Raw genomic sequence first — 27,953 nt, 5'->3', positions numbered from 1 at the left:
TTGGACTAGTTATGGGTTATGTGGTAAGGAACCCAGTAATCCCTGCACTGGAACCAATCAAATGTCTGGTATAAGACAGTATGGATGATGGGTGGATAGTGCCCCTCCCCTATGCTAAAGTTTAATAAAAGTTGTGGCCTGCTGCTTAATTCTGTGCATGTGTCTATCCTCATTTCACTACTGTGTCTGCATCAATTGTGTTTGTCGTAACTGGTCAGATGAATATGCCACAACCTAGTTACACTGATACAATTGTATTTACAGGGGCCTAATGTTATTTTGATGTGTGGCACTGCCCATAGATACTGTCACAATAGGTGTTTCAGTGCTTGTATGAACTGCACTGTGGCTGGCAGTTCTGGTACCTCCTCTGTCACCACCAATGACTTGCATGCCTTTCCGTTGTTTGGCTACACTGTCAGTGGAGCAGGAGTGATAAATACAACGCTCTTTCTGCAGTGTTTAGACCACTTCACTTATGGGCTCCTCTGCCACTTCCAGAAGTGCTGGTCATCTGGATCCTCTGCCTGAGGCACAAACAATGGTTGGGTTCTCTGAGTCTACCTCCTGGTCCTATGATGGAGTCTCAGATTCTGTGATCAGCAGTAGCCTGCCTCCTGATGCCACTATATGTATTGTAGTCTGATGACTGGACATCTCCCATAGGCTATCGTAAGGATCTGTAGCTTATTGCAAAATAAGTAGCTGGGAGTCCATATAGCTGATGAAGGCACAGAAAGGAGGCTGTGAGCACCCTGAACATGTGATACGAAGCATGCAAGTAAAAGAGGAAGAAGGAATAGATGTTTCAGTGGAGCAGGGAACCAAAAGTCTGTCTACACTGAAAAATATCCATCATAGCCAACGCTAACTTTATGACCGGGTTTGGCCTAAAATGAGTTGAAGACCTATGTGTCATATGGTGGACCAGGCACAAGCTCCTTAAACGATTTCTAGAAAATCAGTTTTGAGAATAGAATTGGTGCTCAAAATGGCAGAAAGTCTTTACATACAATGCTTTAATGTACCCTAAAATGATTCCTCTTTTCACTTGATTTGTTCAGTTCTAATAAATACGCTAGATAGGAGATTGCTAATTTGTAGAATCAAGGTCACATGCAAAATAAGGAATATTAGAAGATGCTCCTTAAAGACCTGATTGGGCCTTGTGCCTGTACGTAGGCACATGCATAACTTCAAGCATATGAGTATTCCCATTGCCTTCAATATAACAATTCACTTGCTTAGAATTATGCATGTTCCTGAAGGACCTTACTGAATCAGGGCCCCTGGCTTCTGACATATGGCACTTTGACTTCAGTATTGATTAGCTATCGATCTATAGTAAAATTACTGATTTAAGGGGATTAATCCCTGGTAATTTCTTTTTATCCAAATCTAAATGTGAAAATCTGAAAGACTAATTTATGTCCAATTTTAAAGAATGCAATCAAATAGCAACCAGCAGTTGAATGAAAATAATTCATTCAGAAGCCTGGGAGTCAGAGTCTGAAGCTGCTTATGCAAGCTTTTTAATGTCAAACCATTATATGATAACTAGGTAAATTCATAAACTGTTGGTCATTACTAACTATAAAAGAGAGCTTTACAAGAAATGTTAGATCAGCTATAAACGTCTGTAATAGGTATGTGAAATTTGTTAAATCCAGATCCCTGGTAGGTTTGGTTGCACAAATATGCATTTAATATTGTTTAGGGACTGAACTGTAATTAATTCATCGTGCTTTTGGATTTGTAAAGTAGGAATATCATGGGCCTGTTCAAGTCTTACATTATTTTTAATTTATATTCAGAGAGAAGTGACCCTATGGCATCCATAGATCTAAAACTGATTGGAAACTATAAATAATTATTATCCTCATATTCATATTTCTTTTACATTGGAATACACCAGGCTTTGTGCAGATTTAATAAACTCTCAAATTTAGACGATGTTAATATTGGCCTCATTTACATACACATGTTTGGCCCATCTCTAGTTTCTGAGCCCATGAGTCCAAATCAGGACAAAACATAGTGCCTGTTTTTTGGTTCCCTTTACAGAGCTCACATTCTCAAGTGGTCGGTGCCTAAAACCCTACAACTGATAACGCTTCCCTCAGCCAAAGCTCGGGATATTTTATGACCTCTGAATGCACATCAAGTGATACTTGATGATTTCTGATCAGCTCTCAGTCCCCTCAAGTTCTCATTCTCATCCTCTCGCTGAGTTTCCCTATTTTCTTTTATTCTCAAGTTACACAGAAAATGCTTTAGAAGCTCTACAGACTTTTAAATGGGCAGTATATCTGGCTCTGTGGAAAAAATATAGAGGTAGGTTAACATGAAGATCATGCAAAGTAGTAAGAAAATAGAGGGCTCAATAATCCCACTTAAGCACAATCTTGCATTTAATGGTGCAATGCTGAGTTCCCATGTGCATGGAGAATACACCTGCAGCTGCTTTTTGCTGCCACTGTGATGATCGTGCTCCATGGGCCCATGTAGACAGAGAAGTAGGGCCATGGCTTCTCCTGGTTCCTACTTTGGGGGAATAAGGAGGGAACAATCTCTGCACACCCATGTCTGTAATTGTGCCTGGCTTTTATGCTGGCCATATGGAGAGAAGGGAGGATGCTCATGAGTACCCCACACCTTGTCTTTTACTCTCTGCACATTCATGTAAGAAGCAGGCATAATCTGGCCCAAAGATGTGAAATGTAGTGAAGTTCTGTGCTGAAGTATCATTAGCTGTGAGATGGGGATGTGTCTCAGGCTAGACACTTTTTAGAAATGGGAAATAACATTTTGAATTTGGATCTGCAAAATACTTCTGAGGTGCTGATCAAATTAGATGGCCTGGCTATAGGGGATGTGGCCTTGTAAGGCATTATTGATCATTCCCATGGTGGCTGGTAATCTGTATCACAAAATTAAGTAGAGGTGCCAGGAGGACCCTCACTATAAGGCCTCATTTTGCTCTGGAAGTTGATCTCTTTATATAAAACACAAGGGAAGAAGGTCTCAGATGAGGAAGGTGACATTGCTTTCATCATGACACAGCAGGAACATCTGGTGCCCCTTCAATGAGAGTCAGAAGAAGCTAGCACATCCATCACTGCAGTGTCGAGTATTAAATCCCCTCACTTTTTTCAGTGGCATGTTATTTCCTTGGATGGTCATATTGCTATTTCTTGAAGAAGTTTGCTCCTTGGCAAGGTCGGCATTGTGAATCCATGTCTCTGCTGTAATGTTAATGATTAATGAAGGATTACTGCTCTACATTTGTGTTATATAAAACAATGTCTCGCCCCTCCCGCACACGCTGCTGTGACGCTGGTGGAAGTTTCAGAAAAGAGAGAGGCTGTGGGAGCCTACCAATGTTAAAGACAGGTTAATTCTAGACATGGCTTTGCATGTTGACATTTCCCAGTTAGCACATAGCTCATGGTAGATTTCTGTTGAAACTCGGCCGTGATATACTGCCAGCAAATGGGAGTGGTGAAAAATACTAGGAAAGACCAGTGACTGCTAAAATAACACAAAATAGTAGTGCTGTCATCACCTGTTGCCACAACACAGACTTAAGCAAAAAACACATGCAAAGAGAAGACTGTTGCCTATTTGACAGCATTGTGTATGCAAGTCATCATCAGGAAAATATTTTACCATTTTGTATTCAATCTACAATGGCGCAGTTAGAAACTGTGTTTTTGTAACCTTAACACACAGGGCCAAATTCTCTTCCGGTATAAATCAGTGGAAATACCTCTGAAAGCATTGCAGCTGTGCCCATTTACGTCAGCAGAGAATTTGGCTCATAGTGTCTTCCCCCAGTCCCAAACTATTAATTTGAGCCTAATCCTGCAAGTGGATCATATGTATGTATCTTATGCCCACAGCAAGTGTCATTAACATCAGTGGGACATTGGATGGGAATAAGGAACTGTGCATGCAGATTTGTTTGCTGGACTGGGCTTCTGCATTCTAAATGGTTACACGATTTTGTCTTCATTCACAGTTGCAGTCCACATTTTTTTTTCTTGCATATATCAGTAATTTGGGATCTGATCCTGCACTCCGCAACAGTGACACTCCCACTGGCTTCAATGGGAATTTTAGGTGTGCAAGCAATGCAAAGGAGGTTGTAGAATTCCAGTCACTGGAGGTTTTTAAGAACAGGTTAGACAAACATCTGTCAGGGATGGCCTAGGTATACTTAATCCTGCCTCAGTGTGGGGGGAATTGATTAGATGGCATCTTTAGATCCCTTCCAGCCTTACATTTCTATGATTCTAAGTTCAGATTCTTTGTTCTGCAAAAGCAATCACTCTGTAATAGCCTCTGGATCCTATACGGTTTATATACAACAAGCTGTGAAATAAGTGGGAGTTGCATACAAAATCTGACCCAAAGTCTCGCCTAAAATACCCATACCTATAAACAATGCTGTATTAACCTAATTTTAATCCTAATAAATCTTTCCATGATAGGGCATGATAGTAATTAATGTTGGTGGTGAAACCAAAATCCATGTCTGAACATGTCCAAACTTCAGGACATTCAAACTCTGCGTCACAATCCAAATTGTTATAGCTTGAGCCTTTCTACTTTTTGGTAGAGTAAAATGTTTCCTGCAAGACATCACATTTTGAACACACTAGTGTTGGCTCTTTATAAAAGATGGATTTTTTCTGGTGTACAAGTACATTTTGGTGCAATTATCTCTGATTTGTTGTCACTTTATGTTTTTGCAGGAACTCTCCCTCCCCACCCACTCCCCCCCAAAATCCAATCTTTGATATCAAAGGTTAAATGGAATGAAGACAGTACCATTGTAGTCTGGTGTTATGGCAATTGGACTGTGGGAAAAAATGTTCCCCAAATCTCTCTCTTATGTAATGTTCACTGTTAAAAAGCAGAAAGAGGCTGTTTGTGCTAAGGATCAAATCTTGCAGTATCCATCTGGAAATCAGCTATTGCATTTGTACTGCAATAGCTTACCAACGTTTTATATCTTTAGCTTGTAACAGAAATCTGTTTTCACTAGAGAGGGTAAACCAGACGTGGTTTTGGTTTTAGCTTAGTTTTTTCAAAACCCTGTCAGCCGTTTTTGTTTTGGAAAGCAGATCCAAAACCAAGGGTGGTTCAAATCCAAGGGCCACCTTATGTTTCAATGGATGAGTGGAAGTGTTTGAAAACATTATTTCATCTCTGTTGGTTTGTACTATGTTTATTTCTAAATAGTTTGTTCCATTCAAAATACAGATGGGACAAAACTGCGGATGGTTTTGGTTTTGCAGAACTTGACTGGACAATGATTTCACATACTATGCCATGAGGATTATTCAGAACTAGATCCCATTTTGTAGCCAAACTCCCCAAGTTGTTGTTTTTGGTGGTGGTGGTGATCTGAGGATAAGGAGCTCAGAAAAATGGTTCAGGTTTTCACCCCTCTTTAATTTTCACAAATTGTAAAAATGCATTAACATACACATATGTTATGTGATGTCATGTTGTCTCAATAAATCAGTAAATTGACTATGAACTTATATATTTTTATGTTCACTAATTTTTATTAAGATATATCTTTAAATGAGGCTGTTAATTTGATTTGTTGTTTTAGTTAAATGAGTGGAATAGAACTCAGTGCTTCCGAAAAGCATAGCATGCACATACAAATATGGACAAACACACTCAATATCTACTGTGAATTTAAGAGTTAAAGGGTCAGATTTTGATCTGTGTTGTACTAGTGTAAATCCAAAGTAATTCCATTGGAGTCAGGAGAGTTACTCTGGATTTACATCAGTATAACTGAGATCAGAATCTGACCCAAAGTACTTGGTGTTTTTAAGGCATGTTGGAACTGAAATGAAGGCAGTGTGAGAAGATGGTAACCTCGCCTCTTCCACTTCCGAGTACGCTACCGAAGGAGAAATAGTGGCTTGGTGACCTGCTGAGTTGCCATCTTTCCTTCTGGAGTGGGTAGCCTGTTCAGAAATACTGGAATGCTGATCCAGTTCCCAGAAAAAGTTCCAGAACACCATTCCGGAGTGTTCTGGCATGATTCAAGTGCTGCTGCAAACCCAGCTGCCCCAGTTTCTCCCCCCACCCCAACCACATAGCTATCTTCTAGATGTCCCAGAAACCCTGCTTCCTTTAGCCACCTCCCTGGACACCCTCACACATCAAGTGCCTCCAATAGCCCCCAACCACCTCTTGGAGCAGGGTATATTGACTTTAAATGGATGTTTATGGTGATTCACAAATTATTTGCAAACATGCCAATTATTTAATGTGCCTTATTTGCATATAATTTGCACAAAATCTCACACATGGAGCTGCACAAAACTTAGCAGTTATGTGTGTGACCCAAAAGGGCCATTACAATTCAGCCCGGAGAGTTAACATCCTTCCAGTTTTGCATAATCTTGAGAGCAAGTGTGGTTCTTCACTTGTTTGATAAACACTGTTTCTTAGCCATACCACATACTGTGATATATCAATACTTTACATTTATCAGTTAAAAAAGGGAAACAAAATCTTTTCAAGACTTGCCTAGTTTTCTTTATTTTTGGCAATATTCTATGTTATTGAATTTTTAATAGTCTATTCTATTCATTGGAATTTTTCAGTCATAAGAACAGTTTGTGCTCATACAAAAGAAGATAAATAAGTCTATCTTTGGGGTTTCCAGTGCACTAAACTCTATAAACTCTCTGTAATGTTAATCTTGGCCTTGGACAACATGTTTTTCTTGAGATTTTTTTTTCTTGTATATTGTTACTGTATTAAGTTGTACTAACATGAAAATTCCTGGGCCCTTTGGGATATGCCAAACCAAGAACATATTAATTCTGTTAAACTTATCCCAGAACTGATTTACTTTTAGGCAAACTTAGAGAATGTACAATAAATTCCCATTACCTACATGACATGTCCAGTATTTACTATCCTCCTTTATGATTGCTTTCCTCAATCAAACTGGGACTGAGCATATTCTGAAAATAACTTTCTGGTGATTTCACAATCATAAATCAGATACTGATTTGTAATTTCTGTAATGACTGCTTATCTTTTGGATAGACAATATTACCAGTGGCTTGTATTCATTGTGGCTCAATCTGTAATCCCTCACTGGTCAGTTTTTCTCCTAGAAATATTAATTCTTTCACTCTAAATTTACATGTATTTTTCTTAAATTTCAATCCTGTTTCTTTTGGTCTAGATAATGCTTTAGTTAATCTTATGTCATGTTCTTCTAAAGTTCTTCCCCATATTATTGCATCATCTATGTGCTATCGTGTGCCATCTATATTTTCAAAACAAATTTTGTATTGCTCTGTGAAATACCTCTGAAACTGAACATAATGCAAAAGGTGATCTTTTAAAATGGCAATGTCCAAAAGGTGTGTTAAATTTACATAGCAATTGACTTTCTTGCTCTAATGTTATATGCCAAAATCCATTTGAAGCATATAAAGAAGAATATATTTTGCTCCTGACATTTATCCAAATATTTCTTCCCTCGGAAGTATTTTTAAATGTTCCTTTTTAACATATTTATTTAAATCTTTTGGATCTCAACATAAACATAAGGATCCAGCTTTCTTTTTGACTATTACTAATGAATTCACCCTCTCAATTGGCTCTTCCACTCTTTTAATTATATCTAAATTAACTAACCTTTCAAAATCCTTTTATATCCTTTCTTAAAGCTAAGGGTATTTTTACTAGCTGCATATATAACTGGTTTCTTTGTTTCATTTAAGTCTATTTTATACCTTGTATCCAATTTACCAATTCCAGTGAATAATTCTGTAAATGGATGTTCAGAATCCTGAATATTCTGAATTCTACCCGTTAGATTTAGTACTAAACACAGGTAAACCTCAAATAAGAAATACTTTGTCCCTTAACTACTACAAATCTTATGTTTTCTAAATTATCTTTAACTAGGACCTATAATTTACAAATATCCATAACAGAAATTTTTTCACCACTATAAGATTGTAAATTAATATGTACTTGTTCTCTTGCTATAGGTTTTACTTTTAAACATTTTATGGTTTCTTCTGAAATTACATTAGCTTGTGAACCTGTATGTATTACATACACCATCTGCTAATGGAACATTTATTTTGTAACTGTCCAATCTTCCTTGTGGTCCACAATGTGACTCTGTTGCAAAATACCCAAAAACAAATTTTCTCCATCTGTAATGTAATCTCTGGACTCCTTATTCAATATCTTCTCTGAGATGTTTGAATTTTGAACTAAATGCATATGTCTATGTTTTTTCAGACTACTCTGTTTACAAACTTTTGCAAAATTATTCTGTTTCTTACAGATATGACAGGTATGACCATATGCTGGACATTGTCTAGGCTGGTGCCTCCTTCCACGTCTAGAACAGCCTTTCGGCTGCTCATATGTTTTAACTTTATTACTTTCCTTCTGTTTTCCTCCATAGACTTGTTTTAACTTTGTCTTATTAAGTCTATATGCACATCCATTTGTTTTCTTTCTAAAATGTGCAATCGTTGTTGATTAAGTTCAGTTCTTTGGCAAATTCTCACTGCTTTTTCCAGCTTTAGATCTAGCTCTTCAAACGGTCTTTTTTGTACACTGATATCTTTTATACTCATCACAATTTGATCTCTTATTATTAGGGCTCCATGTCTGGCATAGAGGTCATGAAGTCACAGATTCCATGACTTTCCACAACCTCCATGACTATTGCAGCAGCCAGTGTGGCTGACCCCAGGGCCGCCCAAAAGGCTGGCTCTGGGGCCAGCTGCTCAGGTGGCCCTGGAGACAGCCACACTGGTCCCTGCTAAAGCAGCTCTGCAGCCAGCTGCTCAGGCGGCCCCACAGCCAGCCGCACCGGCTGCTGCTCGGATGGCCCTGGGTAATTGGCCATGGGGACCGCTCAAGTAGCAGCTGGTGTGGCTGGCCCTTGGTCTGCTCCAGCAGCTGTCAGTGTGGCTCGCCCCAGGGACAGCCTTAGCAACCGTCCCGGGAGCGGTCAGCGTAGTCGCTGCTCGTCAGCCCCCGGCAGTGGTCCCAGAGCGCCCCCCAGCAACTGCTGCCGGTGGCCTTGGCTCCCCCAGAGCAGCAGTCCCCTGATGCCCTCCCTCAAGCAGCAGCCCCCTGGATCCCTGCTGCAGTGGTCCTGGGGCAGCTGGAGCAGCAGCTGCTCGGCGGCCCACAGCAGCTGGTGCTGCTGGCCCTGGGGTGCCCTGCCCTGAGCAGCGGCCCCCTCCCCAGCAGCTCTCCCACCCCTCAAGATTTAGTCATGGGTATTTTTAGTAAAAGTCATGGACAGGTAACGGTCCATGAATTTTTGTTTGTTGCCTGTGACCTGTCCATGACTTTTACTAAAAATACCCATGACTAAATCGTAGCTTTACTTATTATTGACTCAGATAGATTCTGGAAGTTGTATGTCTGACTTCTTATCTTGAGATCTGTTAAAAATTATTCAGAAATGTCTTCCTTCATTAAGTGGTGCTGGAACACTTTTTACAGTGGGGGTGTTGAAAGCCAGTGGTCCCCAAACTTTTTGCTTTGCACCCCCTTTACCCTTGTCCACGCCCCCTGACCCCAGAGCTGGGGCCAGCACTGGGCCGTGGCACCAGGAGGGTATGGGGGCACAGATGGGGGTAAGGAGGCTGAGGCTGGGACCACAGCTGGGGCCAAGAGCAGAGTCCTGGGCGCAGGTCCTGCAGCCAGGACCTCGCTTGTGGGGCTGGGAGCAGAGCCCTGGGCATGGGGCCGGTGGCGGCCGGGAGAGGAGCCTCGGGTGCGGGGCTGGTGGCAGCCGGGACCCTGGGCATGGGGCCGGAAGGAGAGCACTGGACATGGGTCCTGCAGCTGGGACCCCATGTGTGGGGCCGGGGTGTGGGTCCTGCAGCCAGGACCTTGCATGCAAGGCTGGGAGCAGAGCCCCAGAAGCAGAGCCGGCGGCAGCCAGGACTCTGGGCATGGGGCCGGGAGAGGAGCCTCAAGTGTGGGGCCGGCGGCAGCCAGGACCCCAGGTGCAAGGCAGGGAGCAGAGCCCCAGGCAAGGGGCTGGCACCACCGGGACCCTGGGCATGGGGTTGGCATCCAGGACCCTGCACAAAATCGGGGGTGTGGCAATGCCCCCTGCATCCCTAGTTCCTGTGCCTATGCCTTCATTTGATTTCATGAGTGAAACTGGAATCTTTCTTTTGTTTCCGTTTCTTTTTGGTAAACAGTGTTGTTGTTATTTTGTTTAAGACCAAACTCATAGTCAGCTCATTCTCTAGCATTAAGATCAAATGAATTATATAATGAAATTGCTTCAGTACCTGCAATATTCAAAAAAAGATGGCAACCTTTTGTCCATCTTCCTTATGAGTAGATCCCGATGCCCTCAAAAATAAACCAAATTCTTGTTTAAGCCTTTCCAATTTTCTGCAGCATTTCTCAACATTTTTAGAAATGTGGGAACTCTTCATTGATCCATCTTATTTCGTTCAGATTTGTTTTTTTACTTCTGAGCAAATTTTACCTCCATTTTTTTTTAACGTCTTCTAGTTTTCTTTATCACTTCCTTCACTCCTGATACCATGGCTTGTTTTATATTCAAATGATCCACTCATCTTAATAATAATTCATTGCTAGTAACTTAACAACTACCTTTATTGAATAGGTAATTCACATCTATACAGGGCATCTTACCTCCAATCAATCTATCAGTCCAACCTAAAACCAACAGTCTTCTCCCACTGTCAGGTCCCACGCCCTGGAGATTCTATTCATTATCTTAAAGCCATAGTAACACCACATGCTTCTTTACCCTGATTGAAATCGTCCCTCCAACCAGCCTCCCCATACTCTTGCAGCATTGCCATCCCTCAGTTGGGTTTTTGACACTGTGAGAGTCAGGGAATCGATCTCTCCTACAGATCCCCAAATTCCAATGCCTAAATTCTAAATTCTTTCTCCTCAAACACTTTATTAATTCTGATAGCAAAATGGAATAAATTCCCCCCTACTCCCAATATACACTTGAATGACCAAGGTGATAGTTGCTTTGCAATCAGATGAAATTGGACACTAAAGGCTTTTTGAGGCCTCACTACCCAAATAGGCTTCTTGTGGGTTCCCTGCACCAGCTCTCAAAATCCACCCACTCCAGACTCTGAGTGACTTGAAGAACTGGATGTTACCAATGTGGACCCCTGCCTGAATCACCTCCCTTGCCCCTGGGAATGCGCTGCCATAGGTTATGCTCCCATCCTTGCCCAGATCCAATGAGCACCACTCAACTTTCAGGTCTCACTGTGGCACCCCAGCCTCCCTTCAAGGAAACTCTATTGCCCAGACTAAGGAATTGTAAAAACCTCCATTTTTTAATTTTTCTTCAATAAATTGGGTCTGGCTATGACTGAGGAGGCAGCTCACTGCCAAGTGTTAAACATGCACCCCAAGGGCACCACCTGAGGTGTGATATTGAAGATGGCCAAACTTGTCATTCATGCAAAGTAATCATTCATGCCTCAGCCCTTTTCCTCAAGTCCCACGATCCTGCCAGCTTCTTAACAGTGAATAGAGAGATACCTGCCTTCTAATTTATCTCCAGACAAGCGAGCCTAGTGGGCGGGGAGGTGTTCTATATTTCATTTGCTGGCAGTATTCCTAACCTACCAGCCAACATGCAATGAAGTCAATAGGCTTTTATCTTTGTAATCAACCTTTGCTACAAACAAAAGTGCATCCAAATGGTCCACCACATACAAAGCTGATATTAAGTAAGCTGTAACACCCGGGCTTCAATTATCCAGTGTCAGGTGAGGAAGGGATTCATGCTCCCTCACCCCTCGCTATACCCTGCTTTTCTGGAGTTTTATCTCTACCCCTGGGCTGTGTGTATGAGGAAACCATCTCCCCTCTTTTGGGTTAATCCGACGTTTCTTCTGCAGGGATAGCTTCCTGTCTCTGCCCTGCCTAAGTGTGTGTGGTGAGTCATGGTCCCTTGACTGAGGTGTCCCCCAATGTCCATGGCAATCCTCTGTAAACAATCCTCTATTATACACCTCAGGCTCCTTGTTGCTTCACATGTAATGTGGAATTCATGCCTCAGTTTCCCCAGGTTTGGCTGGGGTCTTAGCTGCAGCAATACTGGGCTATGTCACAGTTTCCCCAATTTCCACATGAATCTTGGACACAGCCATATTGGGCTGTTCCTCAGCTTCCCAAATTTCAGCTAGGATCTTGGCCACCCTGGGCCAGGCCTGTCTGCAATATCTGCTGGCAGGTTGGCTGCAGCCACTCTGTGTTCAGGGCTGGATTTCCAATTAGGCACAACAGGCACATGCCAAGGGCCCCTTACTTCTCTGAAACTGTCTGCAACATGAAGGTCAGCTGTAGCTGGTGGTGGGGAGGTGCCGAAAATGCTGTACCTAGGGGTGTGTAAGGTGGAAATCCAGCCCTGCCTGTCTTGTTCCTGTTTCCCCGGTTTTGGTCCCCAATCCCTGCTGTAATCTTGGGTGCATCCACCCCAATCCCAGGGAGAGAGGTCTTCTCTGGAACTGCCTATGGTATAATTACCCAGCTCCTATGGTCATCTGGAAGGGGAATGCCACTCCACCTGGCCCAACCACTTCTCGTTCCTCCCTGCTTTGTCCAGATAAACCCTTGCCTTCCTCCCACTCTGCCACCAACTAGAGAGGAAGCCCTTATAATGGTAACAACCCCTTTTCTTCTGGCCTGCCAGACAAAGGACCCACCATTTACAGTTGCATGAGCATGTTCTCTATTCCAGATTTTTTATTATAACATTATGTTGATGGTTCAAAATGTGGTTGAAAGAATAAATGTATTGATGGTTGCTGTTAACCTATTAATAATGTTTGCTAAAATGTAAAGAAAGGTAAAAGTATGGAATGCAGTTTTGTAACACCACTATATTTTTATGCTTCTTGGGTGTATATGTACCTACACATAGTTTCCTGCTTAACTGTGGACGGTAGTACAGTTTATTCCTTTTCTTCGACAAAAACCTCTTGAACTGAAGTGGGAAGTATGTATTCAGCTTGAAATAACTAATGGATAATTATAGCTTTCAACAATACAGTTTGGGCCAACTATTTTGTATCTTTTTAGAAAGGAGGATTGATTTCTGAAGAATAAAGTTTGTGTGTTAGTAATCCTTCCTGGCTCTTAGTATAGAAGGAGGTTTACCATTCACGTTGATAAGTGGACATTCTTTGAAAAACGGAAGTCGGCTGTTAGCCATAACCCTTTGCTAGTTGCTGTACATACTCAATGACAAGTAGTGGGCATGTCCACTTTTGGAATACTGTCCAGCTAAAAGTTGTTATTGTTAGAAACTATGTTCTTAAACCCAGCTTAATTTTTGTAACCTACATTTTGAAGCAATTGTTCAAATTTGTTTTCTGTATTTTCAGAAAAATGGAATATTGAGATTAAGAAAAGATATTGGCTTACAGCTTCCTCCATCTTTTCCTGATTTAAAGATTGAACATTAGCACAATTTTAAATATTGTAGGAAATATTTTAAGGTCTAATGCTCACATACAATACAGTACAAGGAATTTTTTTCACTTTGTCATTAAGTCAATACCTTTAGCTAATATAATTGTGTATTCAGACACGTTGAGAGCTAACACAAGTAGAATCGCTGAATTCATCTATGGCTTTATACACAGTTATTCTTTTCTTGAGGGCAAATTATACCCACTGAGACATGTAGACACCTTCTACTGAGGCCAATGAGCTGAATTTGGCCCTAAGTGTGAAAGACAAAAATCAGTACATATTGGTTACTTTTTAGTTTTGCTTTCTTTAGAATTAGGGTTGCCAACTCTCCAGTATTAGTCTGGTGTCTCCAGGAATTGAAGATTAATCTTTAATTATAAAGATAATGTCATGTGATGAAACCTCCAGGAATTCATCCAACCAAAGTTGGCAACCCTATTTAGAATACTTTAACTAACAAAACAAGATAGTCACCAGAAAGTCTGAATGAAGAGATCTTGCCAAATATTTTTTAAGCAAAAGGGTAAATTATTCCCTATAAATTATGATGGTCCTTTAATAGGTTACCAGTTACTTTTTTCCAAGAATCTCTTGAGTAGGTTTTTATTATATAGTAAAATGTCAATGAATGAAAATAAACCATTATAAAAAGGAGTTGATTATGTTTATGTTAAGCAATGATACTTACCAGTATATACACATTTGCATGACTGCCTTTGAAAGTCTATTAACTTGTTTAGAGATGTAATTAATTGGAACTTTGTTAGGAAAGGACTGAAAGATTGACAGTTGTGGGCAAAGCACTGGACTCTTATTTGACAAAAAGATTACATAAGAACTGATTTATACAGAAAAACATCTAGGGACAGTTTAAGCTGCAGTATCAGCTTTCAAAGCTCTCCTTTTATTAATGTAACTTTTAGTTCATTTCATCTTTTTCAGTTAATGCTTTGGGAATAGGGGCCTAAACCAAAACATGGTGAATTCCACTGACCTCGGCAGGCTTTAGATCAGGCCCTATGTGGCTAATTATCAGTAATTATGTTAAATCATGTAGCAGAATGTGTAATCTCAAAATGTCTCACTCAGCAGCTTCCTGAACCAATGAGAGCCCTAGAATGACAGTACAATGCTGTTGGAGGGAGGCAGTGCACTAAACCACTTATTAGCTACTGATGATGCACAAAACCCATTTATTGATGCTGCGGTGCTGATTGGATTTATAGGGCATTATCTGCACAGACCACCATCAGGAAGGATGCTAGGCAGACCACTGAACGTTTGGGCACCTATACAAAAAAAGTGAGTTGAAGAGCGGAGATGTGAATCTTTCACAAAGTGCCTGATCCCTCAGACCTCGTGTAGGCAAAGTTTCCATTGGCATCTGTGGGATTTGTGCCTGCCTGAGGGCTGCAGGAACTGTCCCCAGACAATTTTAGATAATCTTCCTTAGAACAGGCCCAGGGTTTGGAAATGTTTCTGGGTAGGTAGGGATAGAGAGGTGTTATACCACAGCATGACTGTCCACACTAACAAATTATTATCATCACTACATTTTCCAAAAGCAAACTGCTGGTCCAGATGGAATAGAACTTCCTCTTTGACTATCATTAGAGCCGTGCACGGATACACAAATGCATATCTGCATGCAATCTGCTATCTGCAAAAATTATCTGTGGATTTGCAGGGCTCTATACCAGGGGCCGGGCTGAGGCTCTGAGGCATCCCCCCACTCCCCACCAGGGAGAGCCGAGTGGGCAGCTGTGGGGAGCCCACATGGAGTCGCGGATCCTCTACCTGCCCTCGGCTGGGCTGGGAGCCTGGGGGGCAGGGACACGGCCAGGGACTGCTCTCAGCACACACACCCGACACCGTGGGCAGGTGGAGGGTCCGCCGCGGCTCCCCAGCTGGGCTGCACACTGGCCTGGCTGGGAGAAGAGGGGAGACCTATGGAGCTGCCCGAGGGCTGCTTGGGCCCCTCGCCCAGGGCAGATGGAGGGTCTTCCACAGCTCCTCACAGATGCCTGCCCAGCTCTTACCATGGCCAGACTGCAGCTCCAAGCTGCCCCTTCCCTGGCTGGAGCCGGGCCAGGGAGAGCTGTGCTGGCAGCTGTGGGGAGCCACAGCAGACCCTCCACCTGCCCTGGGCAGAGTGCTCCAGCAGCCACGGCCCATGTCCCTGCACCCCAGGCCCCCAGACACCACACCCAGAGCCCAGCCAAGGGCAGCGCCCCCCCCCGTGTCCCTGCCCCCCGACCTCCACACCAAATGTCCCTCCCCCCCCCACCCAGTGTCCCTGCCCCCCGGCCCCTCCACCCAGGGCAGGTGGAGGGACCCAGGCTCCCCACAGCTGTCACATGGGTCTCCTCAAATCAGCTCTGGCTGGGAGCAAGGGGCTCGGAGCCACAGCCTGGCCATAGTAAGAGCTGGGCGGGCAGCTGTGGGGAGCCATGGCAGACCCTCCACCTGCCCTGGGCATGGGGCCCGAGCAGCTCCCGCCCAGTGTCCCTTCCCCTCAGGCCCCCAACCCAGGGCAGGTGAAGGATCTGTGCCATGGTTCCTCACAGCTGTCTGCTGGGCTCTTACCGTCAGAGCCCTGCACAGATACTAAATTTGTATCTGCATCCACCGTTGCTATCCGCAGAAATGGTCCACTGGATATGAAGCGGATACCCACGGATTTCCAGGGCACTAGCTATCATGCCTACATCAATACATTCATCTGCCTAACAATTGCCTTATTTGGATTTGTAAATTCCATTTCATAGTAGTAAGATGTCAGACCAAGCCAGTGTTGTGGTGGATTTATTTCTTTGATCTTGAAGGGCATTTTGATTTTAACCATAGAACCAGTAAGGACAATCTTGAAACAAAGTCAAGTAGACCTGAACATAAAGATTCTTAGGGCCAAATCTTCAGCTAGTATAAAGGGGTGTAACTCTATTGTCTTCTGTAGAGTGATGTCCCTTTACACCAGCTGAGGTTATAGCCCCTAGTCTTTATTGCCTGCAAAGGGGGCATTTGCCTTCCTAATCACCCTGTCAGTAATTTGCCAGAATAATTACAGGAGTGATAAATAGAAACATATTACTCTCATCTATGTAATTGTATTGATTTTATGAATTATGTAACTCCCAATCTATAACTATTTCAGTCCATCTGCATCGTTACAGTGAATCGCCATTTCCTGAAGCAGTGCCTCCTGTTGGTTACTGAAAAGGAGACATTAGGAAGGATTCACCTTTCTGCTTGGGCCCCTATTTGCCACCGAAGAGTAGTACAAGGACCATAGAAACTCCTTATGCCAGGAGAGAATCTCCCCAACACCAGCAGTGTGTATGATAGCCACAGGCAGCCCTATGCAGACCCCCTCACAAGCCCCAGAAAAAGGACTATGGTTGGTACAGGAGGGGGCATGTTAGAGTTGGAGGGGGATTTTCAGCTGTGGTGGGCATAAACAGCCCAGTATGGAAGGGTATCATAAAGTAGAGAAGCTTCTAGAAGCTCTAGTTTACACTGGAGCTGTACTGGCCATCACAGCCATCAAGAATCTGAAGAGCATAAAGGTGGCTTAAAACCACCTTTGGTCCTATTTCCCCAGGGCTTTCTGTGCTGAGGCTCCAGCACAGAATCCTGGCCAATATTTCCAGATATGGCCCTTGTCTTAAGTCTCCTTTAGGCATCCCTGTTGTGTCATTTTTACTCATATCCTTCAGTGATAGGTAACATACAAAGGCCTATAAATAAAATAGATAAAATGTAGACTCTAAATTCCAGAATCGTCCCGTTTTGAAAGAATATTTTGATTCCCCAAACAACTGAGCAGCCTGTGATAGTTGCATATAAATCCAGAGTCAAGCCTTGTATTTCCTCAAACAGCAACCCCGTGGTGTGAGACCAAAAATTTCTTTCCTGTCCCACATTTAATATTTTTAGATTTATATTTCCTTGAAACTTGTGCAATGGTACAGTACTTAGGGACAGGTCATAAGGCTTATAGCCTGTTGAATGTGTGACAAGGAGGTCATAAAGAATCAGGTCAGATGTAGTTAATTAATGGTAAATGAAGGACAGCTGCTCTTTATGTTCCCAGCACATCTTTGATCTGCTCTACTCTTCAGACCTCTGTGGACAAGGTAGTTAAACACAAACTAGGAGGCCTGTTTTAAAGACCTTAAAGAGCTCAGGGGCAATCGAGTGACAGTCCAAGAAGCCATAAGCTGTTAGCTTTATTCATTAGAGAACTTTAAACATGTCAAGAATTAGAATAATGTCCCTACTCTTAGATCAGCCTGAGCAATGAAGATTACAACAGCTCTGGGACACATGAGTGGGCAAACTTCTTGTGAAAACACGTTTATTGAGAAGCATTTTACTATAATGGCAAAGAAAATATAGCTTGCACATTTTCATTGCAAGGATATTGGTTCAGTATGCACTGAAACAGCAAAAGCTGTCATGGCGCAAATACAGTGTAACCCAGTGTTGACCTCACTGATCCCTTCAATCATGTTTTAAAAAACTTCCTTTTCAGTCACACATGATAGAAAGATTATGTCATCTGTGAGCAACATGGCAATATGTAATGCTTGCTGGGAAATGTATGGAGAATGTTACATGATAAATTGCAGTTCACTTGTGTGCAGAGACTCCGGTACTTAAATATGTTAAAATGCAGATATTTATTTTGTAAGTCAAATCTTTAAGGCCAACACGGGCAGTCTCTAAAATGTCCATAAATACTGTCTAATTACTGGAGAAAAAAAATGTGTAGAAAAAATATAAATGCCTTTTTACCACTATTGTTAATCACGTTAGGAAACTTGTGATTTTTGCACATAAACAGTGTTCAAGTGTCTGCTGAGTGTGATGCATGTTCTGAGATATTTTACTATTGCCAATATTTTTCATTTTGTATCTCAGATTTGGCATTGACCAAACAAATTTTAAATGACATGTTAAGTAAAGACTTATGGAAGAGCATATAATGTCATACCAACAATAGTCAGTAGAAAGTTAAGGCACTCTTGAGACATAGTCAAATAGATCTGAACATAAAGATTTTTAGGGCCAGATCGTCTCATCTGCTGTTAGTTAGTGTGGCTCAGTTGACCTTAGTGGAGCTACACCAATTTACACTGGCTGCGATTCTGACCTATTGTTAATTTTTGATATGTTGTTTTCTCCATAATCTCTTGTACAATTACCTACTTGTGCACTCTCTTAATGGTATTCTGTCCTGTAGATGTACTTAATGTCTGGATCCTTAAGATCAAGGGGTGGGTTTCAGAAAAGGTGTGAGGAGGCAGGAATTTCAAATATGGCCATGGGTTATTGCCTTCTTTTGACTACACCATAGATCAGGGATGGGCAAACTTTATGGCCCGAGGGCCACATCTGGGTGTGCAAATGGTATGGTGGGACATGAATGCTCACGAAATTAGGGGTTGGGGTGTGGGCTATGGGGTGGGGCCAGAAATGAGGAGTTCGGGGTGCGGGAGAGGGCTCCAGGCTGTGGCAGGGGGTTGGGGTGGGGGAGGGAGGGTGCAGGCTCTGGGGTGGGGCTGGAGATGAGGGGTTGGGGGTGCAGGAGGTTGCTCTAGGCTGGGACAGAAGGGTTCAGAGGGCGGGAGGGGTATGAGGGCTGGGGTAGGGGGGTTGGGGCACGGGAGGGGGCCAGGAGTCCAGGCTCCAGGCAGCGCTTACCTCAAGCAGTTCCCAGAAGCAGTGGCATGTCCCTCCTCCGGCTCTTCATGCTGCCCTGTCTGCAGGCACAGCCCCTGCAGCTCCCATTGGCCGCGGTTCCCAGCCAATGGGAGCTATGGGGCAGCGCTTGGGGCGGGGGCAGTGTGCAGAGCTCCCTGGCTGCCCCTACATGTAGGAGCTGGAAGGGGGGGGACATACCGCTGCTTCTGGGAGCCACACAGATAGGTGATAGCAATATATTGTTGCATCACTGCCAAAAGATAATGGATAGCATGCTTGCACCTGTCACAGGTGCATTAAATCTACATATATTATCTTTACTGTGAAATAGCTAAAATAATGCAAATTACCTACAGTAGATCTAGTTTAGGAGAACGTCAGAGTAGTCAAATAGGAACATTCCCCTCAGTTTTTAAGCAGTCTCAACAAAAATAAACCAAATCTGGCAGATGGGCAACAAGGGAATTAAGACGATGAAATATAATACGATACAGAATTCCAGGGTAAAACGCAGCACTAAGCTTACGTCATTTAAGAGATTCTTTTATTTATTTTCCTATTGCTTTCAAACCAAGTCTGATGTACATTTAAGTAAAGATGCATCCTTAAGACCTTAGTCATATTTTTAATAACTCAAACATAGCAGTATAAATACTGGGTTACTCCTATAACACCATTTAGCTAATTTTATATGTATCACAAGCCAAATTCTCCCTTTCTGAAGATCCACTTGTAAGTGTGAGATTTCCACGGACATGTGCAAGGTGCAATGCCAGCTTAGTGTATGGTGCCTTGTAATCATGCCTTAGGTGTTTTGGAAGATCCAGGTTGTGTTCTATATTTCTGCATTTTGCTGCAATACTCCAACTGTCAAACACGGAACAGGAATTTTTATTCATGCTTTATTTGCAACAGAACTGACCAATTTACTAGTGGTTAATAATAGTGTATCTTATGCTTCCCTCTGCTTTGCTTGTAGGAAAAAGTGTGTGCCCCTTTAAGAGCTAGAGAGCCAGGGAGTGACTTTCTGCTGCAGCTGCAGATCAGCTCAGCAGGAGATGCTGACCTATCCCCCCGAGGTGACTGGAAGAGGGTGGGGGACTATATAGGTCCGTGCCCTCACAGCATCAGGTAGATCCTGGGCTTACCACCCTCCTGTAGAATAATGGATTCATCCCAGCCTCCTTGAGCCATCTTTGACCTCCTCAAGGTTAATAAGGTTAATAATCGCCCCTCCCACTGTATGTCCCTCAGTTCCAAAGGCCTTCCAGAAGGGTCCCTATAGGACCCAGGCACTAGCTCACTAATCCTAAAAACTCAAAAAAAAGTACCAGAAATGCCGCCCTGAACAAGGCCACCTTCTGCCCTCAACGACATATGGGTTCCAAGATCGACACCAGATCCCTGAGTGTATTAAAAGTGATGGGACGTGTATCCTTTCTAGGGCTGGTGCTTTGAGACCACTCTGCTAGAAACCTTTGAACTACAAAACTGCTGCAAGGGTGTGGGTAACCATTCAGCCTGCTGACAAATGTAAGGGCTGATAGGCGAGTGGAGATGGTTGAGGATCCCAGTCCTCAGCTTGCTAACGACACCACATACTGCAGCACACGTTCCTCTGTAATGGGCCATATCGGTGATAAGCCTTCCAGATCCTGAAATTGCATAAAATCATTAAAACTTCTCTCATCGCTCTGCAATGGAGATGTCTGGGAACCCAGGTAGCTATGGAAGGGAGGCAGCCTAGCTAACTGCTGGCACCTCCTTGTGGCAGATGTCCACTGCAGGTCCTCCCTAGGGAAAGGATATGGTGATCAGATAAAATGGATTGGCAAAGGATTTAAAGAAGCTTTTCTTTAAAGGAGCAGAAATGGGGTCGTTCAGGGTTCCTATGACTGGTACAGCAGTGGGGATTGGTGAGGTCTCAGCAGTGGGTTCGCTGGGGAACAGGATGGGTAAATGGGAGGGCTGACGCAAGCCCCCTGGTATATATTGAGTTGATTATGGAATTATCTGCACTGTAAACTTTTATCTGCTGGGTACTACCAGACATTGAAGAATAAAGTTTCAGAGTAGCAGCCGTGTTCGTCTGTACCCGCAAAAAGAAAAGGCATACTTGTGGCCCCTTAGAGACTAACATTAAACCACATCCAGTGTCTCCTGTCCTTCCAGCAAAGCCAGACGATAGAGCTTAAGCATGAACAATTTGCAGCTTATGCTATGGGAATGTCAGAATGGAGGAACAGCCACACTAGATGACATGCTGCCCAGAGAAACTCTTTTCCGGTTTTTAGTCATTTCCATGAGTCAACTCATTTGGAAGGTCTGCTGTAAAATTTCCCAGAAGTTTGTGACCCCCTTATAATTGATTTCCAGTCTATGTTTTAACCCCCCTTTGGGGGACTGAAGTGGAGGTGTACTGTTCAGGCAAGAACCAGCGAGCAATGGCAACACAGCCACAAAGTTGGCTGTCCTGCCATTGGAGTGAGAAGACCTAGTACATTGTGCAAAGGGACTGGCACTCAGTGTACATGGCCCAGGTGCTGAAGGTCTGAAGCCAGTATTTCCTACTGATCCTTGAGCTCTGTGTAGCTAGGAGGCCAGGCCATCATCACTTTTCATGCAGAAACTACTCACTCTACCCTACTTTCTATAGTCATGTCTACACTGGTAAAATGTACCATATTGGTATTAGCACCTGTGTTAGCTAGCTGTGGTTAACCAATGATCTTTGTAGTGTTAATTGTGATCAGCTAATATTTTTAAACATAACTATCCTATCAAAATCCTAACAAGAACAGTGGAAGTCAAGGGTCAGAGCAGGGTCAAACCTGAGACTAGGAGTAGCGAAGGAGTTTGTATTCTAGGCCAGGGTCGATACCAAGCGTTAGAGTCCAACTCCGGTTTCAGGGTCTGGGTCAGGAGGCAAGGTCCAAATCAAGCCGAGGTTGAAGCCATGAGTTCAAGAGCAGGAATGGTTGTAGCAGCTACAGGAAACTGCACTGTAACCAGGACGCTTCCTGGAATGCCCTATGGGATTATATAGGGTGGTGAGCCAATCAGGGGCCAAGAGGCTGCTGTCTGTCTAACCCCCTAAGGCAGGACTTCCCATGGTCTGTGTCCACAGTGGGTCACAAGTGGTGGAGCACAAGCTGCTTACAGCTGCCACTGGGTAGCAACATGGAAATGTCTGCTGCCTGGCAGCTCAACAGGCTCAGGTCATAGACCAACTGGGTCTTACATAACCGATGCCTCCCACCAGCCTGGATTTTTCTGGATGGGATTCATGGAAGGCTACCATGAGATCAGGGGCATGGACTAGGGAGATGGGCTCTCTGGATCACTCTTCTGGGCCATACCCTTCCAGCCTATAAGGTACCAGAGGGAGCTGTCTGATTTTTGGGTCCATGGACCTTGTACTCATTGTGTTCTTGGATCCATACCCGAGGGGGCAGCGGCTGACCCCGGTAAGTGAAGGGGTTGTCAATGGAGGATTTTAGCAAGTATATGTGAAACATTAGGTGTATTTTGAGGGAGCTGGGTAACAGAAGCTTCATGGTCTCCGGGTTGATTATCTGGCTGATGGAATATTGCCCATGGTATGGTAGTCCCATTTACAACGCAGCTTGTTGGTGCAGAAGTTTTGGGCTGAGAGCCACACTTTTTCCCAACGGTGAATGCTGGGCCTTCTAGGCACTGGCAGTCAGTATACCACTTGTAGTTTTCCTTGGCCATGTCTTCTATGTCACTAACCCCAATGACAGGAGTGAGCCATCTGTAGTTTTCACTAGGTCAGGGAGATTGTTTGGTTGAACCTGAATACCCAGGGCATGGTCTGTATCAGCATCTATAAAGTTGTTCACTGCCCTGGAATGCACCAGTGCCCACTCTGGTGAGATTAGGTAAGATTCCCCTGGAACCCAGACACAGACCTGGACTTTGAGGTGCAGGGATAGCTCACCATGAACTGGGTATGTCTCAGTGAAGAGTAAGGGGTCATTATCTCAGGGCTCATTCTGGCCAACCCCTTCTACCAGTCCTGGGTGTGGTAATTTCCTGAAGTGCGTCTTGCTAGAGCTCAGGGTGGGCAGTTGGCAAGACCATGGCCAGATCCTCCCCAGTGGACACATAGCCCATGGCAGTAACAGTGCTCTTTTTCCTCAGGGGTCACATGGTGGTTGGCACTATGCAGATGCATGGTTTGGTTCTGGTTTGGAGACAGGTGCCAAGGGGCACTGATCAGGTAGTTACACAGACTGCTTCCTTTCCTCATGTTGCTCCCTGAGCCCTATTGACAATGTGTAGGACAAGGTTGATGAAGGCATCAGGCCACCACATGAGCTAACTTGTCCTTATTCTGCTTGTGTAGTCCACAACAGAGCTGGTAGAGCTGTGCCGCTTTGTTCCACTTGGTGTCAGAGACTAGTCGCCAAAAGTGGGCAGCATAGGAGGAAGCCGGTCCTTGCCCCTGCTGGAGTTTGCACAGGGCTGCCTCTGCCGAGCGGATACAGTGGGGATCATCAAATATGGCAGAAAATGCCTTGAGGAATTGCATCTAGCTCGCTCGTTTGAGTAGTAGTGAGGCCCAATCCAATGCATCTGCCACCAGGAGGCTAATAATGAGTCCTACTTTTTGCTTGGTGAGTGGGGTAGGACTGGAGGTGGAGTAGAAACAGTAGGCTGCATTGGTTTATAAATCCCCTCCATTTTTGGTGGTCCTCATTAAAAAATTCTGGGAGGAAGACTGGGTCCGGATATGTGTCCACACTGTGAAGGAGTTTGCAGTCAGGTTCCAGGCCAGGGTTGATTTCAAGAGTCAGAGTCTGAGTCGGGTTTCAGGGTCTGGGTAAGGAGGCAAAGTCCAAATCAAACTGAGGTCGAAGCCAGGAGTTCAGGAAAAGGAATGGTCATGGCAGCAAGAAATCCACACAGTTACCTGGATACTTCCTGGAAGGCCCCTGGGGTGTATATAGGGCAGTGAGCAGGAGCCATGAGGCTGCTGCCTGTCAGACTTCCTGAGTTGGGACTTCCCATGGGCCGCGTCCACAGTGGGTCATGCGTAGTGGAGCACAAGCTGGTTACAGCTGCTGCTGGATGGCAGCATGGAGATGCTGGTTGCCTGGCAGCTCTCTAGGACTGGGTTTCAGACCTGCTGGGACTTACACATTCTTGTCCATGCTAAGGGCAAATTGGGTTCAGTATCTTCTTAGCTGACATGTTTTCTACCATGATGCATTATGTCAGTGTAGTCAAGGCCTCTGAGGATCGCATTCTACTTGAATGCTAACTGCCATTCCGGAGCATTTTTTAAAAGAACTTTCCACTTATACCCATTTTTCTAAGGAAAGGATTGATTTGGTTTATTCCCTAAAAGATTAATTAATGTTTGCCAGAAGCTCAAGGGTCCCATTAGCTAATCCCATACCCCACCGCTAACCAGAATAATGGGCAAGAGTTAAAGGAAATGTCATTTTTTAAAATGAAGGTGAATGTCATGTAAATCTTTTCCAACATGCTCAGAGCATCCCTGTACTCTTTACTTTTGAGCCTAATTAACACATATTACATCTGGGAAAGGCACAATATGTGGATGGAGTGGGCTTTGACAGGCATATCTATAAAGCTGAAAATGGCATTTTATGGCTGCTTCTGAGATGGAACAGGTTAAAGCTTTATGTGTCTGCACAGATGCCGTGGGCCAGCAGCCATGAAAAAAATGTAGTCTGGATAGAACTCATAATGGAAGATTGACTGCTGGGACCGTTGTGTTTCAGACATTGATTATTCTCCAAACAATGCTTTTTACAGTCAATTAGAGGCTGCTGGAAGTATTTGTCTTGTCAGATAACTAGCATTAGCCAACAAGTAAGCTGATTTTAAGAAGGAAATGTGTAACAGTTGTTTTTGTTTGTTTTTTCCTTTTTTAGGAAAGAAAGATCAATATAATTCACACTTCCTTAGGATTGATGAATTGACTGATTTTTGTGTCAGACATATTTCTTAGAAGGAAATGTAAGGTACACAGTAAAATATTTATTATCATTTCTTATATCGTAACTGTGTCTCTGCGAAGGCCAAGATAAATATGTAGTGTTCCAGCTATACAGTGTCTGGCGTGTTTATTGCCACATTTTCTATGAGCAATCTCCATTCTGTTGTGTTTCCTTGGTGACTATGTTATTCCAAGAAAATGAGTAACACACGGTGAGGAGGGTGTCTAATGACTTCTGCACTAAATGGGGTGTCTGCACTAAAACACATGGATGATGCTCCCTGAACACTCAGATCTGCACTAGAGCATCCCTTACAGAGTACAATGCACAGAAAGCCTGGGGAGGTTCAAGTACAGTTTTTTGAGGAGCAAATATTAATGTGCATCAGTTGTACCCCACACTTCCCTCCTGGCCACAGCTTTTAGAGTGTATGCAGAGTTCAGAGCCAGAGTTTGTCCCAAGAGAAGAATAAAGAGAAGCATAAAGAATTCCATTTTTGAGATGTGTATAATCCACCTACTTCTGTTATCTATATTCCCCACTTATTAATTTGTTTGTTTTTTCCCTACTCAATTAATATAATGTGTATAGGAGCATTTTGTTCTTGCAGTTCTACACTGATGAGCTCTTAACTTAGCAGTATTGGGAATTGGTATCATACGTAAGTATGACATCATCCAAAAGATTCAGAGAGCCAGTCACATAATCACAATGTTCCCAGCTCCTTTAATACAGCATTATATGGGTGCTAGCTTCAGGTGTGCTGCAAAGCAGAAGGATAAAGGCCAAGGGAATTCAGTCATCCAAGGTGTACACCAATCACTAACTAATGCACACCATGGAGTGACATACTGCCGTTGGAGTCTGTAGCTTGCTAATTTTAAATATAAATTACAAAACATCTTAACAGCCAATTTGGGAAGGGTATGTATCCTTCCAGAATGAAAACAGTTTTTAGTAGGGAAAAGGCATGTGCTGTGTTGCAACTGGAGTGGAACCACATCTCTTCTTCAAGATGTGTTGCTCATGTCCATTCCATATTAGGGGTGAATGCTCGCCACATGCACAGGTGCCGGAAGTTTTTCCCTCAGAGGTATCAGTAGGGGACCAGCTCTGGCGCCCTCTGGAGTGGTGCCCGCCGGCTCTCCCACCCTCAGTTCCTTCTTGCCGCCAGTGACGGTGCTGGAACATCTGATTCTTTGGCTAACATTGATTCCTTCTCTGTTCTTGCAAACTTTGAAATCCTGTAAAATAATTATAGATAGTAGTTTTCTTAGTTACCCTTAGAAGTAGTTCTCAAACTTTTAGTTAGTCCCAGCCAGGGGTCAGGGCATGCCCTGGTCCCCAGACTTTAAGCCCTGCAATCACAGCAAACGGCCTATGCCCATCAGCGATCCCCATACCAGCTGCCTAAGGTGCTTAGGTGAAGGGCACATAAAGTGATAAGTGCCGTATCTGCAAGTCCTTCAAACCTAGGACGAAGATGGAGCGCGATATCCATCTAAGAGTGCTCCTAATGGCATTGGCACCGAGCACCGTGGCCTCCATGAGCAGTGCTCCCCCAGCACCATCCATGAGCTCCAGTCAAGAAGCCGAAAAAGACTGTGAGGGGGAGATCTGCTACCTCCCACCAGGGAAAGAAGAGGGCAGGGGGCAAGCCAAGACCCATGTCGGGCAACATCCCATGCCTTACCTGCAACTCCAGAGAGCAGTGCAGGCCCCAGCCAGCTTCAGGTGCTTTCGACTCCTGAAGCCCTTCAAGCACCTCAGGAGATCCTGACGCTTCCGGTGCCACCCTCGCTGGCTCCTGCAGTACCCCAGTCTCGGGGAAAACCCACATTGGGATCTATGCATGTGTCCCCGCCTCAGCGGTACCATTCCCCATCAAGAGGGATGTCCCACCAGCATTCACCCGCCCACAGCTGTCATAGAATCATAGAATATCAGGGCTGGGAGGGACCTCAGGAGGTCATCTAGTCCAACCCCCTGCTCAAAAGCAGGACCAATCCCCAGCTAAATCATCCCAGCCAGGGCTTTGTCAAGCCTGACCTTAAAAACTTCTAAGGAAGGAGATTCCACCACCTCCCTAGGTAACACATTCCAGTGTTTCACCACCCTCCTAGTGAAAAAGTTTTTCCTAATATCCAACCTAAACCTCCCCCACTGCAACTTGAGACCATTACTCCTTGTTCTATCATCTGCTACCACTGAGAACAGTCTAGATCCATCCTCTTTGGAACCCCCTTTCAGGTAGTTGAAAGCAGCTATCAAATCCCCCCTAATTCTTCTCTTCCGCAGACTAAACAATCCCAGTTCCCTCAGCCTCTCCTCATAAGTCATGTGTTCCAATCCCCTAATCATTTTTGTTGCCCTCCGCTGGACTCTCTCCAATTTTTCCACATCCTTCTTGCAGTGTGGGGCCCAAAACTGGACACAGTACTCCAGATGAGGCCTCACCATTGTCGAATAGAGGGGAACGATCACGTCCCTCGATCTGCTGGTAATGCCCCTACTTGTACAGCCCAAAATTCCATTGGCCTTCCTGGCAACAAGGGCACACTGTTGACTCATATCCAGCTTCTCGTCCACTTTAACCCCTAGGTCCTTTTCTGCAGAACTGCTGCCGAGCCATTCGGTCCCTAGTCTGTAGCAGTGCATGGGATTCTTCCGTCCTAAGTGCAGGACTGTGCACTTGTCCTTGTTGAACCTCATCAGATTTCT

At 44.0% G+C, this 27,953-nt stretch overlaps 1 protein-coding gene across 18 annotated transcripts in view; it reads left to right on the top strand.

The window, feature by feature from the left end:
• The window catches only part of SLC25A21 (solute carrier family 25 member 21), a 373,699-nt gene that overhangs the window by 200,458 nt on the left and 145,288 nt on the right, over window positions 1–27,953 (top strand). Inside the window, exon 2 of one of the 18 annotated variants that reach the window (XM_037900650.1) lies at window positions 25,167–25,256. The exons of 16 other annotated variants lie outside the window; for them this stretch is intronic. The gene's annotated coding sequence lies outside the window, so the exon portion shown is untranslated. Of the gene's footprint in view, window positions 1–25,160; window positions 25,257–27,953 lie in introns of those variants that run through there. One more of the 18 variants, XM_043549753.1, reaches the window with a different exon arrangement.

Source organism: Chelonia mydas, chromosome 6 (assembly GCF_015237465.2).
Source record: "Chelonia mydas isolate rCheMyd1 chromosome 6, rCheMyd1.pri.v2, whole genome shotgun sequence".
Lineage (NCBI taxonomy): Eukaryota > Metazoa > Chordata > Testudines > Cheloniidae > Chelonia > Chelonia mydas.
Note: the sequence above shows the minus strand (reverse complement) of the source record. Positions and strands in the feature narration are given on the sequence as shown.